The 15,491-nt window shown below is 35.4% G+C and overlaps 1 pseudogene; it reads left to right on the forward strand.

Moving 5' to 3' along the window:
• Window positions 1-2,557: 2,557 nt before the first annotated feature.
• Window positions 2,558-2,695, forward strand: LOC145264011 (U2 spliceosomal RNA; annotated as a pseudogene).
• The last annotated feature ends 12,796 nt before the right edge of the window (window positions 2,696-15,491 follow it).

Consider the following 15,491-nt stretch of genomic DNA (forward strand, 5'->3'; position numbering starts at 1 on the left):
AATATTAACTTGATCACGGAGTTAAGATACGAAAAACGAAACCAAATATTTATTTTTAAAAATACTCTAGTTTTAACATTTTTTGTCATTACGAAACAAAAATAAAGAAAGAAAACACGTATTATCAAAGAAAGCAATTGTTTTATTTAGAAGAATTAATTTAGTTTAAATAGTTTCAACAAAAAAGAAAACACGGTCTTATGTAATTTTGGTAATGCGCTTAAATAATAATTTCGAAAGTCATTCTTAACATGGGGAGGGGAGCTTATTTAAAAGTCATTTCGGGAGCACTTGTGCAGTACTTAAAACTATACAAATTCATTTCCTTTTGGAGAGGGGGGGCTCGTTTTAAAACTATATCTACCTCAGTGTTTTTTTGGACATTTTTTTGTTCAAAATTATTTACTAAGTAATGTCGAGTGTGACATTACTTGTTATTTCTTTTTAACTAAATAAACTCTTTAAAATAAGTTTAAACACCAAAAACTTACAAAGCTAGGTAGAAAACGAAAACTTAGAAAAATCAATTTAATTTTTTTTAAACAATAAACATCTAAAAATATTTAAAAAGAATATATTATGGGATGTGCATTATTATCTAAATATATACAAATTTATTTTCTTTTGGAGGGGGGGTCGTTTTAAAACTATATCTCCCTTAACATTTTCTTTAATATTCTATTTTTGAGCAATTATCCTTCTAAGACGTGATCCTCATATGTCGGACATTTTTTGTTCATAAGTAACACTCCACATTACTTTTTTGTTTTAACTAAATAAAGTCTTTAAAATAAGTCGAAAAACGAAAAACTTTCAAAGCTAGGTAGAAAACGAAAACTTAGAAAAATTAATTTAAATTTTTTTAAAACAACAGTAAACAAGTAAAAATAATTTTTTTTTAAAATTATGGGATGTGTATTCTCTTTTAAAGACAATATCTTCTTCAAAAACGGTCATAAAATGTGATTTCAATCGATATGTATTTAATAAGGGACTAGTTCTTCTACTTAGCAAAAGGGGACGAGTTTTCCGGGTACGAGTTTTCCGGAGACGAGTTTTCCGGAGACGAGTTTTCCGGGTACGAATTTTCCTAAATTCACTTTTGCTTACTCTCTAAGCTCAAGAAAAACCTTAGAAGTTCTCATTATGAGACAATTAAGGAGATGAAAGAGGCTGTGGCGAGGTTCATTGATAAACTCATATAAGAAGTTATTGAAACGGTACAACAAGCGCATTGCGGCCGGAGAAGATTACATTGAGGGGGGTTAGAGTTTCGTGTGTGTACTGTAAAAATATCTGCCCATAAGAAAAAAGTCTGGAAACTTATTGAAGGCACCGCATCTTTTTAAAATGATTGGCATAATGAAAAGTTTATATTTCTCTCTCAATTTGTAACACTGACTCTGGGTGTGTATATACTAAATATATTGCTAACGATAGTCATTTTTTTAGTCGCGTGCAAGCGAATCTATAAGTCACTCCGTCGGTTGGTCTGTCAGTCGGTCGGTCTGTCGGTCTGTCCGTAACACTTTTGTGCTTGACCTTTTTGGTTAAGATCAAAGGTCTGTTGTTAATAGACGCTGTTCTTAGCTTTTTAACCTTTTCTTGGCCTTCGGGCCGGGATCAAAGTGTAGTATCTGTCACAAATAAATTATTGTACCATTTTATCGTTATCTTTTTTGTTTTTACACGTCAATAAAAAATGTTTTAAAAATTGGGAGTTAAGTAGGACGTCCCCAAATATGAAAGGGTGAATGCGGTATTATGGTGAAAGAAGATACTAGCTGGGAGAAACTTTTGACTTTGTTCAGTTCTGGAGTGACAAGGATGACCAACGACCCCCAAAATCCCCCCTTTTGAGTTGGCCATGTGCCTAAGTTTTTTGTTCATCGTTGATTTTGACTGTATTGTTTTTTAACATGAATAAAAGATTTAATATCTCAAAGTGTAGTATCTGTTCCGGCAGATACTGCAAGCAAAGACCATATGGTTGGGCAACCTCACATATAAGACCTTGGTCAATGTAGGGGCAACCCTTCATACCAATTGTCACTATCCAACTCCCCTACTCCCCGGGGAGTTGGTCCCCATTTCCCCTTCACTCCTCACATTAAAAATCGGCCTTGTGCCTAATTTGCTCGGTGGGAGAGCAAATAAATACCATCTGTTTCGGCAGATACTGCAAGCAAAGACCAGATGTGGGGGTAACTCCACACACCTGACCTTTAATCAGCTCCCATTTCCCACCTCTCGGGAGCTGGTCCCCTTTTTCCCTTCCCCCTCCCTTCACTCCTCACATTAAAAATTTGCCTTGTGCCTAATTTGCTCGGTGGGGGAGCAAATAAATACCATCTGTTCCGGCAGATACTGCAAGCAAAGACTATATGTGGGGGCGACCCCACATATAAGACCTTGGTCAATGTAGGGGCAACCCTTCATACCAATTGTCACTATCCAGCTCCCCTGCTCCCCGGGGAGTTGGTCCCCATTTTCCCTTCACTCCTAACATTAAAAATCGGCCTTGTGCCTAATTTGTTCGGTGGTGGAGCAAATAAATACCCTTTTCTTGGCCTTTTGGTCAAGATCAAAGTGTAGTATCTGTTCTTGCTACATGCTGTACTTGTGTTTGCAACTTTGTGATATAAAGTGGGGGATCACTTTTCTGTATTCATTTAATGTAAAATGATCACCCTTTTACAACCAGTCAGTATCAAAGCCATTCAATCATTCTCCAGATCATTCAAGTTGTTTTTGAAGGATTACAGTTGCTTTTTAAGCATTCAATTCATTGTTAAGTTCATTAATTTACTTTTTATTTATTTAATCATTTCAAGCCATTTTTAGGTCATTTTATTTTATCTTTAAGAATTTCATGTCAATCCTACATTCACGTATCCATTCATTACGTGAGAGCATGCGACTAATGGCTATCGGCCTTGTTAATACCAAGACGGGAGGTAATAGTGGTGAAGTGGTTAATGGAACGGACTGATGACCTGCGTGTTCCAAGTTCGAATCGAGTTCGTTCCACAAAATCACTTTCACTTAGGATGTTGGTAACTTTCACGTGATATTCCCCGTAAGTTTCCGATGTCTTTCTATATGGAATTTTGACTAGGATAATACCAGGGAAAGCAATGCCAAGCGAAGAATCTTTGGATCATTATGAAATGATTAGGATTAACAAAATACGTTGTATATATTATTTACTTCCGTTGCAATCAGATGTAATTCTGAGATGACAGCACACAAGGTAAGGCGTACTCTGGGCTACACAAAATGCCTGAACAGCCCCGTCAGCATTCACGATAGAACCGTCTTAGACGATAACCAATGAGGAAATCCTCTGTAACAGGAGATAAATCCTGGGAGGTTGGAATTCCAAAATCGAATCATTATATATGCGTGAATCGTTCACATTATGCTAATAAGTAGGTTTGAGAACACTTTTTAAAGATCACAGCAAGCTGGCCTAATGGTCGTCGCCCTTGATTCACTGTCTGTATGTTTAGGTTTCGATCTCAGCTCGAGTAGTTTTTTTTTTTACTTACAAAAACTGAACTGTTTAGAAAAAAAAAACTTAATACTCACATGCACATGTATCGATTTTTTTCTGTTTTTTTACTTCATTTTTTAAAGGAATATAATATTACGTTTACTACCAGCAAACGCCGGGTACATCTAATTATATATATATATATATATATATATATATATATATATATATATATATATATATATATATATATATATATATATATATAAAGCTGGATGTGTGCGTGTGCGGACGTGCGTGTCTGGTTACGAATATGCTCCTATATGGTTGACTATTTTAAAAAACTGATTACATATAATGATAGAAGATGTATCGAGACACAGGAATGGGTATGTTTGATCTGGCAGAACGGTGGTTCATTAAAATTGTGGTGTCTGCATTCGCGCATGGTCCACAAAGTATGGAAATAAAAAATTAAAAAAAAATAAAAAACCTTTACAAGTGTTTTTGATATAGATGTACATAAGAATACTTTGATAAGTATGTTTTAACTTAAATAGGGATGGTATGTATTGTGGGGTCTGCGTTCGCGCCTGACCTCCATAGAATGGAAATAGCCACAAAGTTTAACAAGGCGTTTTAATATAAATCCACAGAATAGTGTGATAAGTGTTTCAGTGTGAACAGGTATGGTATAATAAATTATGGGGTTTATCTATTTTATTTTTACTTTCATCATATTTTGCTTTGGTTTTGATACCCCCAAATTCAACCCAAATTTACAACCCTTCCTTTTCATAACCTATCATACTTTAATAAATCAGAGTCCATTTTCTGTAGGCTGTTTTTGAACCCAGTCAACGACGAATACTTTTGCTAATATATATATATATATATATATATATATATATATATATAGTAATTTATAAAATATATATGGCGATTAAGCTTAATCGCCATATATATTTTATAAATTACTAACTAGCTCTACCTACGTATTGAGCACTTTTGAAATAAATACTTAAATTTTATGCATAAATCTATACTTTCGTATATTAATTTTATGTGAGTAAATGAAGTAGTTGTATATATATATATATATATATATATATATGTGTGTGTGTGTGTGTGTGTGTGTGTGTGTGTGTGTGTGTGTGTGTGTGTGTGTGTGTGAACAAATGATTAATAAAATATGTTAAAAACATCTTGAAAAAGAGTTAAAAACATATTTAATTTTAAAAAAGGAAGCACAAGATAAGTGGATAGTCCTTAATCCTTATATATATTGGGGTGAACGAGTGTTTATTCAAATGGAGATTTGTTCATATATATTATTCCTTAATTGGAATTCATTTTTGAGATGAGCATTATATATATTAATTTATTTTTATTTCGGACTATTATTCTCATCTTTATTAGTTGTTGTTTTTCATCTTTTTTATTGGATTGTTTATTCACAACGTTTCGGCTAACTAATTCCTCTGGCCTTCGTCAGGTGGTAACCGCGACGGATAGGAACTTCGAATCTCCTAACTGCATTCTCAGCCATCACTGCCATCCGTAGTTGTTGTCGTCTCACCACATTTTTGGCCAATTAACCTCTGGCACGCTTATAAAAAGATGAAAAACAACAACTAATAAAGATGAAACTAATAGTCCGAAATAAAAAATAAAAATAAATTAATATTAATTAATATGGAGATTTGTTGTTGAGATGATTTGCGATCACCGCTTCCATGGGCCAGTGGGTAGAACTGCCAACTATCAACGCGATGGTTGTAGGATATATCCTCGGCTTGGGGATTGTGCTAGTCTAGCCGCAATGATGAATTATGTTACAATGAAACAGTACTATATGCGGATGACTATATATATATATATATATATATATATATATATATATATATATATATATACCAGAACATTGAGATGAAATAGATCACATATTGAATCTTGTGGTATCAAATCTTACAAAATATTCCTGAAAGGTAATATGAGTTATATAAGATAATCCAAGCCAAATAAGAATTGCTCAGTATGCAAGATAGAGCATAATAACATTTATAGTTTTTTTTTATAATTAAATTTAGAAAAATATAATTTTTAAAAACAAAAAATTCATTATTTTAAAAAATCATACGGATACCTTAAATAGCCCTAACCTATAAATAATTCCTATAATTGTTCTCTCATAATTAATTCCCAACAAACCGACTAATGTACATCCGACTCTTTTTCTGAAAGTTCATAAATTGAAAACCACCCTATTTTAAAAATCAATCCCGATATTAACCTAAATAGACACTTAAACAATGGAATCAAATTGAAATCCAATATAAAACTCACAAATATATAAACGCAACTTCTAATTTAATACAACTGAGAATCTCAAACCACATACATTTCTTCAAAAACGAAAATACACGGAAAAAAGACACTTCTTTAACTACATTAAAAAAGCTGACACTAAAGAAGATTCCTTATTCAATCAAATGGGGTATACTAAAAAAGAAGAAGCAAAATCTTAGACAGTAGAATCTACATTGTATAACCTCTGCATCTCCGAAGCAATTAAAATAATCACTTTTCCTAAATCTACAATAAATACTAAGAGCGAATTTGTCTCACAATGCAAACACAAGAGAAAATTTAAATATAGCCAATTAGAAATAACAGAAAATTTTACATTAAGCAATAAAGAAATAATACCTACTACATATTATATTTTACTCAACATTCTCAGTCTTACCATATTTTTTATATATACTCTATTATATACATTATGGATCTTTCAATCTGCTTAATCGGCTATTTGTCTTTAATAGTTTATCTTTCATATCTAACCAATAACATCTTTACATGTTATATGTTAAATCTTGACTCTTGAATTCTACTTTTAGAAAACACTATTAAACATTATTAACAAAACCTTATATTTATCTACGCGTAGTGCTATTTAATTCTGCTATTCTAACTCGTTTGCATATTAAATCATAACTTTATTAATATGCCTCTGAAGGTCCTTCCATAATATATATTGAAATAAAAACTGGATTCACTCAGCCACAACTCATCTTATGCACAATCACCTGTTTAAATGTTTGTATGTATGTATGTATGTATGTATGTATGAATTATGTATGTCTGCCTAAAACATCAGATAAAGGCGACGAATTTTCATTTGTTGTTATGAAGCCCAACGCTTCGGATGACATATATTGAAAAATTGGCTTAAAACATTAATTCTCTCACCCTCAACTAGGTACTTTTCTACAGGGAGGGGTCGCTTTTTCTCCGATATTTTTGAAAGTCATCCCCCCTTTTCGATTGACTAGCCTTAATTTAAACCTCGCAACAGAAAGACGTCACGTTTTTATTTTTTTCACGTTTTCTTTTCCTCCTAGCTGCTTACTGCCCACCCTTTTTTTGCTCAACACACAACTCCACACACTCGGGCAACGATTAAATTAAAAGACGTAAAAAATAAAACACAAGTTGGGGAAAAGGAACGACATATCGACACATAGCTAAGAAAGAATTTGAAGAAAAGAAATTCGCCTCCGTGTATCGATGTGGTAATTTGCATTCGGTCAAGGACTGTCCATATTTATCAAGAAAGTGTTGAATATGTAAAATAATAGGACACAAAGGTATAATACCTAGTGTGTTTGGCGGAGACTGAAAATGAAATGTTACGAAAATGTGACTATAAAAATTAATTATAAAGAAATAAAAAGGCAGCTCGATTCGAATTCAAACCTTTCGATAGTAAATTTAAATAAATGGAAGAAGTTGAATAAACCCACAATGCTGAGAATACGCAAAACAGCGAAGGCCATTAACGGTACGCAAATTAACTTCGTAGGTGAATTTTTAACGAACGTCATATTATTGGGAAAGACAAAAAAAATTAAAACCTTATGTTTTAAGGAATACCACTAACCTACTCGGGTCGAACTGGATGCATGAATTTAATTTACGGGACCTGCCAATATCTACATTCTGCAGAAAAGTCGGATTTATGCCAGCAGATACGGAAATGTGAATCGTGAATTTAAGAAATGAATTTACGGAAGTATTCCCACAAGGCCTGGGAAAATGTAGAAAAATAGCCACGGAATTAAGATATAAACGAAATGTACTACCAGTTAAGAAAAAAAGGTAAATGAAATATAAAACGCAACGTGTCATTTGCGTTGCTGGAAAAAGATCGACCAGGATCTCGACAGATTAGAAAATGTGGGCATTCTATCGAAAATAGAAACAGTCAATGGATGTCCCCACAATCTAGTAAAAAAGAAATCAGGAGAAATCTTCGGGGTTGAATATGTCTTTGGAGAACTTCCATTATTCCCTGCCAAGTTCGGAAGAAGTTTTTACAAGGCTAAAAAGTTGCTAGAATTTTTCAGAAATCAAACTAAGCGACGCATATCTACAGATTCCAGTTGAAAACGAGTGCTAAATTACTCTGCATAAAGGTCTTTATAGATATGAAAGATTAGCGTCTGGGGTCAATGCCGTACCTACCATTTTTCAACAGGATATAGACATGATGCTAAGCGGCCTTAACTTTGCCATCACATATCTGGACGATCAGTAACAAGAAATAGCACAAAGACTATTTCTCCGAAGTATTCAAACGGATACAAGATTTTGGATTCAAAGCACAATACAAATGCGAATTCTTCCTGCAGAAAATAACATATTTGGGGCACATAATTGACAAGAATGGCAGACGTCCAGACTCAGAAAGAGCCGCTACGATAAGGAACACGCCAGCATAGGAAATTACTACCCAACTACAAAGTTTCTTTAGGGATCGCTAACTATTACCAACGTTTCATTCCAAGAATGCATGAACTGTGAACAGCTTTGAGCAAGCGTTTGGAAAAGGATAAACGTTGGGAATGGACTGTTGAGTGTCAGTTAGCATTTGAGGGAAGTATAAAGGTACTAACATCAGACATTTTCCTCAGACATTTTAACCCGGAACTAGATATCATAGCGATGCTAGTCAATACGGTATAGGTGCATGCCTGCTGTATAAGATTCTAGATGGGTCGAAAAAAAAACAAAACAAAACAATTTCCTATGCATCCAGAACACTTCCCCCGGCCGAAAAGCATTACTCATAGATAGAGAAAGCAGGCCTTGATATTATCGATGCAGTTTCAAAATTACATCGTTTCCTGCACAGTAAGTATTCTACGCTGCAAACAGACCATAAGCCAATTCTAACCATTTTGGGGTACAAATAAAAAGACTACCCACATTTACGGCTAACCATTTACTAAGATGGAGAACCAGTCTATTGAAATATGACTTGAATTCTTAGCGCCAAAGAATATCGTCCATGCGGATGGGATGTCTTGGGTAATTCCACACTAAAAGGAACCCCTTAAGGGCTTAGTAATTATTGCATTGCAGATAAATAGTGAGATAAAGACGATGATTCACAATAGAATTCGGGAATTACCAGTGACTCTTCGATAAATCAAGACTGAGGCGGCAAATGACGAAATTACAAAAAGCACAAACGCAGAACAAAGAGAATTGACTTGTACTTTGTTTGCGACAACGTTCTGCTTTATAGCGAGAGAGTCATCATTCCAAAAGCGCTGCAAAAGAGAATACTAAAAAAAACTTCCACATGGGTTATCCTGGCACCAGCAGAATGAAATACCCGATGCTTGGCTTCATTTACTGTCCGTCCATAGATCGCGATATAACTAATATGGTTAAAGCACATACTTAAATCATTCGTTGACATCTATGCTGATGACACGACCATCTACGGCAACACATCAAAGGCTGTAAATGACGAAGTTCTCTCTGATTCTCTCTCCTCTGATCTCCAGCGCGTGGTTCAGTGGGGGAAGATGTGGCTGGTTACCTTTAATGCATCCAAAACCAAACTCCTATCCTTACATCATCAACGCTCTGATCCCCAGCTGGCATCAATTGTGATGGATGGCTCTCGTCTGGGTGAGGCCCCGTGTTTTGACAAGCTTCTGGGTTTGACCTTTACTCCTGATCTGAAGTGGAACACGTACATCAAGTATGTTGCCAAGGTCGCTGGAAAGATGGTGGGATCCTTCTACCGCTCCAGAAGATATCTCACTACTGATGCAATTCTCTATCGATATAAAAGCCAAGTACGTCCAAGGATGGAATACTGTTGCCACATCTGGGCAGGAGCTGCCAAAAACAGCCTATCATGCCTTGACAGAGTGCAAGGTAGACTTCGTGGTTTAGTGGGGGATGCCCTTTTCTCTACCCTGCAACCCCTCTTCCACAGAAGAGACGTTATGCGCCTATCCTTGTTTTATCGTTATTTTCATGGCAGGTGCTCGTCTGAACTCCAATCCCTGGTCCCCTCTCGCCAATCTTTCACGAAAAACACCCGTCTAGCTGAATCCACTGTGAAAAATTTCCCCCACTCTATATCTGTGCCTAAATCGAGGCGCAGATTCCATGAACAAAGCTTCTTTCTTAGAACTGCACGCCTGTGGAACTCTGTTCCGTCTGCCTTCTTCCCTTCGGACTACAACTTGGATGTCTTCAAGTCTAATGTTAACAAATTCCTAATGAACCGCCCCCTTAAGTAAACACTTAATTAAATCTCCACACTAACGTACTGTGCTTACAATAACCCTTATCCCTGAGTGGCTTCCGGGCCTTGATAAGTGGTGATCACTGTGTAAAAAAAAAAAAAAAAAAAAGCATGTAAAGGTTAGGCTTTAGCTGCTCCTGCTGTATAATTCAATTTCATCCGCCCGTCACACCAATAATTTCCTGGGTAAGGTTGACACTGTTGTCCAAACTTCCAAATTCCAAACTTCTGTACACGTAACGCACTTTCTCTCAACTCCCAACGTACTTCTGCTAATTCAACTTATTTCTTCGAAATCCAACTTTAAAATGAACGTCCCTCTAAAAAAAAAAAAAAATCAACCTTCTTTTATCTCCAACCAGGAGCATCTCATTTGCATATCGGGTGGTCACATTGCAGGCATATAAAGAGATAACGCAGCCATTTTTGTTTCTTTCTTCTTCATCCATTTCATTCCACGACCGACCCGTTGAATTATGCACACGTGCTAGTTAGGTAAGTCGCACGTTTCCCTACAGCACCACCAACCATGACAAATCCACAAACCTTGACCAAAATTGGAACAACGTGCTCCAGGATACATATAGACTTTGCGTGACTACTGGATGAATTTTATCACTTGATAGTGGTGGATAGTTGTTTCAAATGTCCAGAGGTGCTAAGATGCAGGAAACCCACGACAGCGGTAGTCATTAATTTCTTACATGAACTTTTCCCTCGTTTTGGTGTTGTTGATCGCCTGGTTAATGATAATACAACCCAATTTACTTTGGAGTTCCAAGAATTTTGCGAGACATATCAAGTAATACATTTTACAACGCCCCAATATCATCCGAGAAATTACGGCCAGGCAGAGCGCTTTATAGCCACTCTAAAAAGGATGTTTAAGAAGCTTATGGATCACCTAAGGTATACAGTAGTTTTTTTAAGTACACAGGATTACGTCAAACCCTAACACTCCAGCAGGAAAATCATGAGCGGAGGTTGTGTTTGACCATAAAACTAGTATTTGAGAAGTTGTTACCAAGACAAACCACACATAGAAGCCCTATGGTACAAATGCAATTTTTGAGAAAAAGTGTACTTCAAAATAATTAAAAATAAAAAACGTTTCCTTTTGGGAACTAGGAAACGTAATACAAAGGATCGAAAATGTGATCGATATAATCCAGAGACCAAAATTCACAGACAAACGTATGACTGGAAGAAGAAAAATGCTCATCGATAAACTCCTATATTTTTATCTCTACTTATATTTAAAAGACACTTTGTGTGTGTGAGAGCAATAGACAGAAACAAAGAGACACAAAGAAAGAGAGAGAGAGAGAGAGAGAGAGAGGGAGAAGCAGAAACAGAAAGAAAGAGAGAGTTCCATGAGGACTCCGAAATGGCTGGGCCTGTTTTCCTCGAATTTCAGAGAAATGTACTTCATATATTGGAGTGTTTTAGATAGGCTTTGTGTCGGAACATCAGTGATAAAGTATGTCTAATCGATGATCGCAAAAAATCCGATGAAGGATGAACAGTTCAATTTTGACCAAGACATCACGAGTTCCTTTGAAAGGTTTTAGCAACGCATAAACAGAAAGGCCTGGCGTATAAGATCAACAGTAGGTTCTATGATAAAACAGGGGCGCGTTCTAAATGAATGCTTCTGTTTAGAGAACAATTGCACTATGAACCATAAACCTTGACCAAAATCGACAACGTGCTCCAGGATACACATAGACTTTGCGTGACACCTGCGTGAATTTTATCACTTGATAGTGGTGGGTAGTTTTTCCAAAATGACCAGAGGTGCCATTTTGCATTTTAAACTTTAGTTAAAGCCATTTTATAAATATTTTTTTTTATATAAAATCAACAGTAGGTTCTATACAGTACAATATAGATTACAATGAATTGTGGACTAATTCTCTGCACGGACGCATGTGAAGCATCCTTTTAGTGCACCGAGGTTGGTCTCCAATTAGTGCAATCAAACAATCGATTTGACTGAAAAATCTGCTTTCCGAGATTTGGACGACAATAAAAGTATTGGACGTGTTAAATATACGTTCATTCAATCCCGGGTAACGTCGAGTATCCATAAATAATAAAAAATAAAAAATGAAAATTTATCATCTGAAAATACACACGGAAAATGTTATTTTCTTAGAAAAACGTTTATTTTTATTTTATTTTTGTCTTAAAGGGTTAACTCCCTTTATTTTGTCTATGGCATTCCAGTGACAACTTTATAATAAGACTTTTTTATATATACCCGAAAGAGAAGACATATTATTTATATTCATTAAATAATAATAATAAATTAAGCAACTTTCAATCTCTTAGTTATGTACTTGTAAAAAAACAAAAACAAAAAAAAACTATAACAATTTTGATAACTTAATTGTGAGACAATTTAGCTAAAATAGAGTTTTTTTAGAAGTTCGTTAATTGCAGAAACAAAACGACGGAAGGGTAACCACATAGGTTGAAAATTATTAGGTTGTCCTCAAAATTCTTAAACACTTGCGAAAAATTTAATTTTTATTCAATTATTTTTTTTTAATTGCATTTTGCGTTTATATTATTATAGTGATCTTCTTTTCATTCCAGATGGCAATTGATAAAATTGAGCTGTGAGTTTTGATTCGTTACTGCTGGAAGCGATGTTTTTCAACCAGGAAAGTTGCAAAAGAGGTTGTTACTGCCGAAAGTGAAGGAACAATTTCACAAGCGTTTCGATTCTGGCGACATGAGACTTGAAGACAACCCTTGTTCTGGGCGGTCGTTAAAGTTACATGATGGGGACTTGTAAACCAGGTTGGCAATTGTGCTTTCATCGAGCACTTTGACCAAATCCGAAAGTTTGCAGATCGATGGCAGAAAGTCTTTGAAAATGGTCTTTATTTCGTTATTTTTTTCATTTTTATTTTTTATTTTTTTTGTTGTCAAGTAAAATTTAAATCTTTTGCAAGTGTTTACAAACTTTTGGAACAACTTAATATTTTCAATAAAGTTGTAATATCTTTTCCATTTACGTTTTTTCTAGTTGACATAGACTATATGTTGCCCGTCTCCGTAGTATGCCTTCTCTTAACGCAATCTCTCGTTCCCTCTTCGCCGTCTTTTATGCGCCTGGTACAGTGTCATTTATAGAAACAGTGAGTGTCTACGTTACTCATGCGTAATCGCCAAGCATAAAAACAACTGTGAGTTGTCATTTTTTTTCTTGTCAAGCGACTGAACTCTACAAAACACACGCTAGTCATGTAAGTTACGATTTTCTCTACACACATATCGCCAATAATCTATATTTTTATTTAAACTTTCCTCGTAACCTCTAGAATGTGGTCTTAGACCGAGAAAACGCCGCCTGCAAACAAGTGCTTTCATACATCTGAAAGGACAAAGACAAAACAAAACTTGTTGGAAGACAAAGGAATCTTATTCTGCTTGATCTTCGTTCCAAATCATTGATCAGTGAAATGTCGACGACCATTATTTAATTCTGTCTTATAATCACATCTTACAATAAATAAAATGTTCGTACTTCAAGGACTGCCAACGAACTCGCTTACTCACTATCTCTTTGATTCATGTAATGTCACGTCCGTTTCTATCCATTCCCACGGCCGAGTAAAAAGAAATTAGGTAACACCAACTTGACTGCAACTGTAATTTCAGTTCTTGATATATTCAACGAACGAAATTACATAACGCGTGATTTTTAGAGGCGGCGCATTTAAGCTAAAATTAATCACAAAAAATATTTTTATTATACAAATATGTTGTTTATTCAAACATGAAATTATTTGGCATTAATTTAAATACTATTTCGGGCATATCGCACCTGCGTGTATATGACGTAATTTAGAAATCCAATTTTCACAAACTTTATGCATAAAATTAGTCTGTATTACGGCAATAAGGCGTCGAATTGTTTTCCAAGTGGTCTATTGTGTCTGGTTTTTCAGGTTAGAATCAGACCCTAGATTACGGCATATACGCGCGGGTCGCGAAAGTCATATGCCCGAAAATAAATACCAGAAATAAATATTTGTAATAAATAATATATTTGTATAGTGAAGGAATTTTTTATGTGATTTATTTCAATTTAACGTTCGTAACCTCCAAAACACACCCTTTGTTTCTTTTGTGTGTTGAGCCCCTCCCCTCTTGCACTCGTTTATAATGGTATATTTCAAACTATTTCCTATATTTTTTTAAAAGTATATTAATATTTAAAACTAAAGCTATTATGAAAAAAAAAAAACTAAGAAAAAAAACAAAAAAAACAGCGATTATTTGTAAGTTTATTTTTCGTTAATTCTTTGCTAAGAAAGAAGCGATCCTGAATATGACCTTAAACTACATCCAGTGGTGAGGCTCAGATTGCGGGTTTGGGGAGTGTGAAGCCACCCTTTAATTGCCATTGCTCCCAGGTCCACTATGACCCGGAGTCGTAGTACCTGTTAGGGTCCCAACTATGGGTTAAATAGAAACCGACTTGAAAACAACAAATATATTCTATTAAAAAAGTTTTCTTCAAAATCTTTGGATTCGGCATTAAATAACTTGAAAAACGGTTGATATGCCGTAAAACAAAAACAACCAAATCAAACCTAAGAAAGAAGCGATCGTTAAAGTATATTTGATATCAGGAACTGTTTAGTTTTAAATTAAAGAATTTCATTGTTATGCTCGACCAAGCGGACAATTTAGGATATCGGATTGATAATTAAATTTCATGAATATTTAAGTGTTAATCTCCTTCATCAACTGAAGAACTCTTTCGGAAATACATTTAAAAACTTCATCATCATCATGGGTAACAAATCATGACTACCAGGGCGAATTCTTAATCCGTTTCGACTCCTGAACATTCAAGTGCTAAGCATTTGGTTTTACAGAGGCGTCACCGCAGGTCTTTTAGAGGCTCTGTCCGTTGTTTCCGCCATTAAAATTCTATATCATACGAGGAGCCTTCAATAAGTTTCCAGACTTTTTATGTATGGGCACTTTTATTGATAGTACATACACGAAACTCTAGTCCACCTTCGAAGTAATCTCCTCCGGCTGCAATGCACTTGTTATACTGTTCCAACAACTACTGGAAGACCCCATGGTAGTATTCTTGTGTGAGCGTGTCAATGACCCTCGACACAGCCTCTTCCATCTCCTCAATTGTCTCATAACGACAACCTCTAAGGGTTCCCCTGAGCTAAGGAAATAACCAAAAGTCAGAGGGGGCAAGATTTGGACTATAGGGAGGATGGAGAACTGTCGTGATGCCCATCTTTGTCAAATAGTCTGTGACAAGGATGGAGCACCCTTGTGACAAATGTTGCGCAAATCTTCCGCATCTTCAGTTCTGCGCGGATAATTGTGTGTTAC

This window comes from Euprymna scolopes, chromosome 39, assembly GCF_053919585.1.
Source record: "Euprymna scolopes isolate OS-2025 chromosome 39, ASM5391958v1, whole genome shotgun sequence".
Taxonomy (NCBI): Eukaryota; Metazoa; Mollusca; class Cephalopoda; order Sepiida; family Sepiolidae; genus Euprymna; species Euprymna scolopes.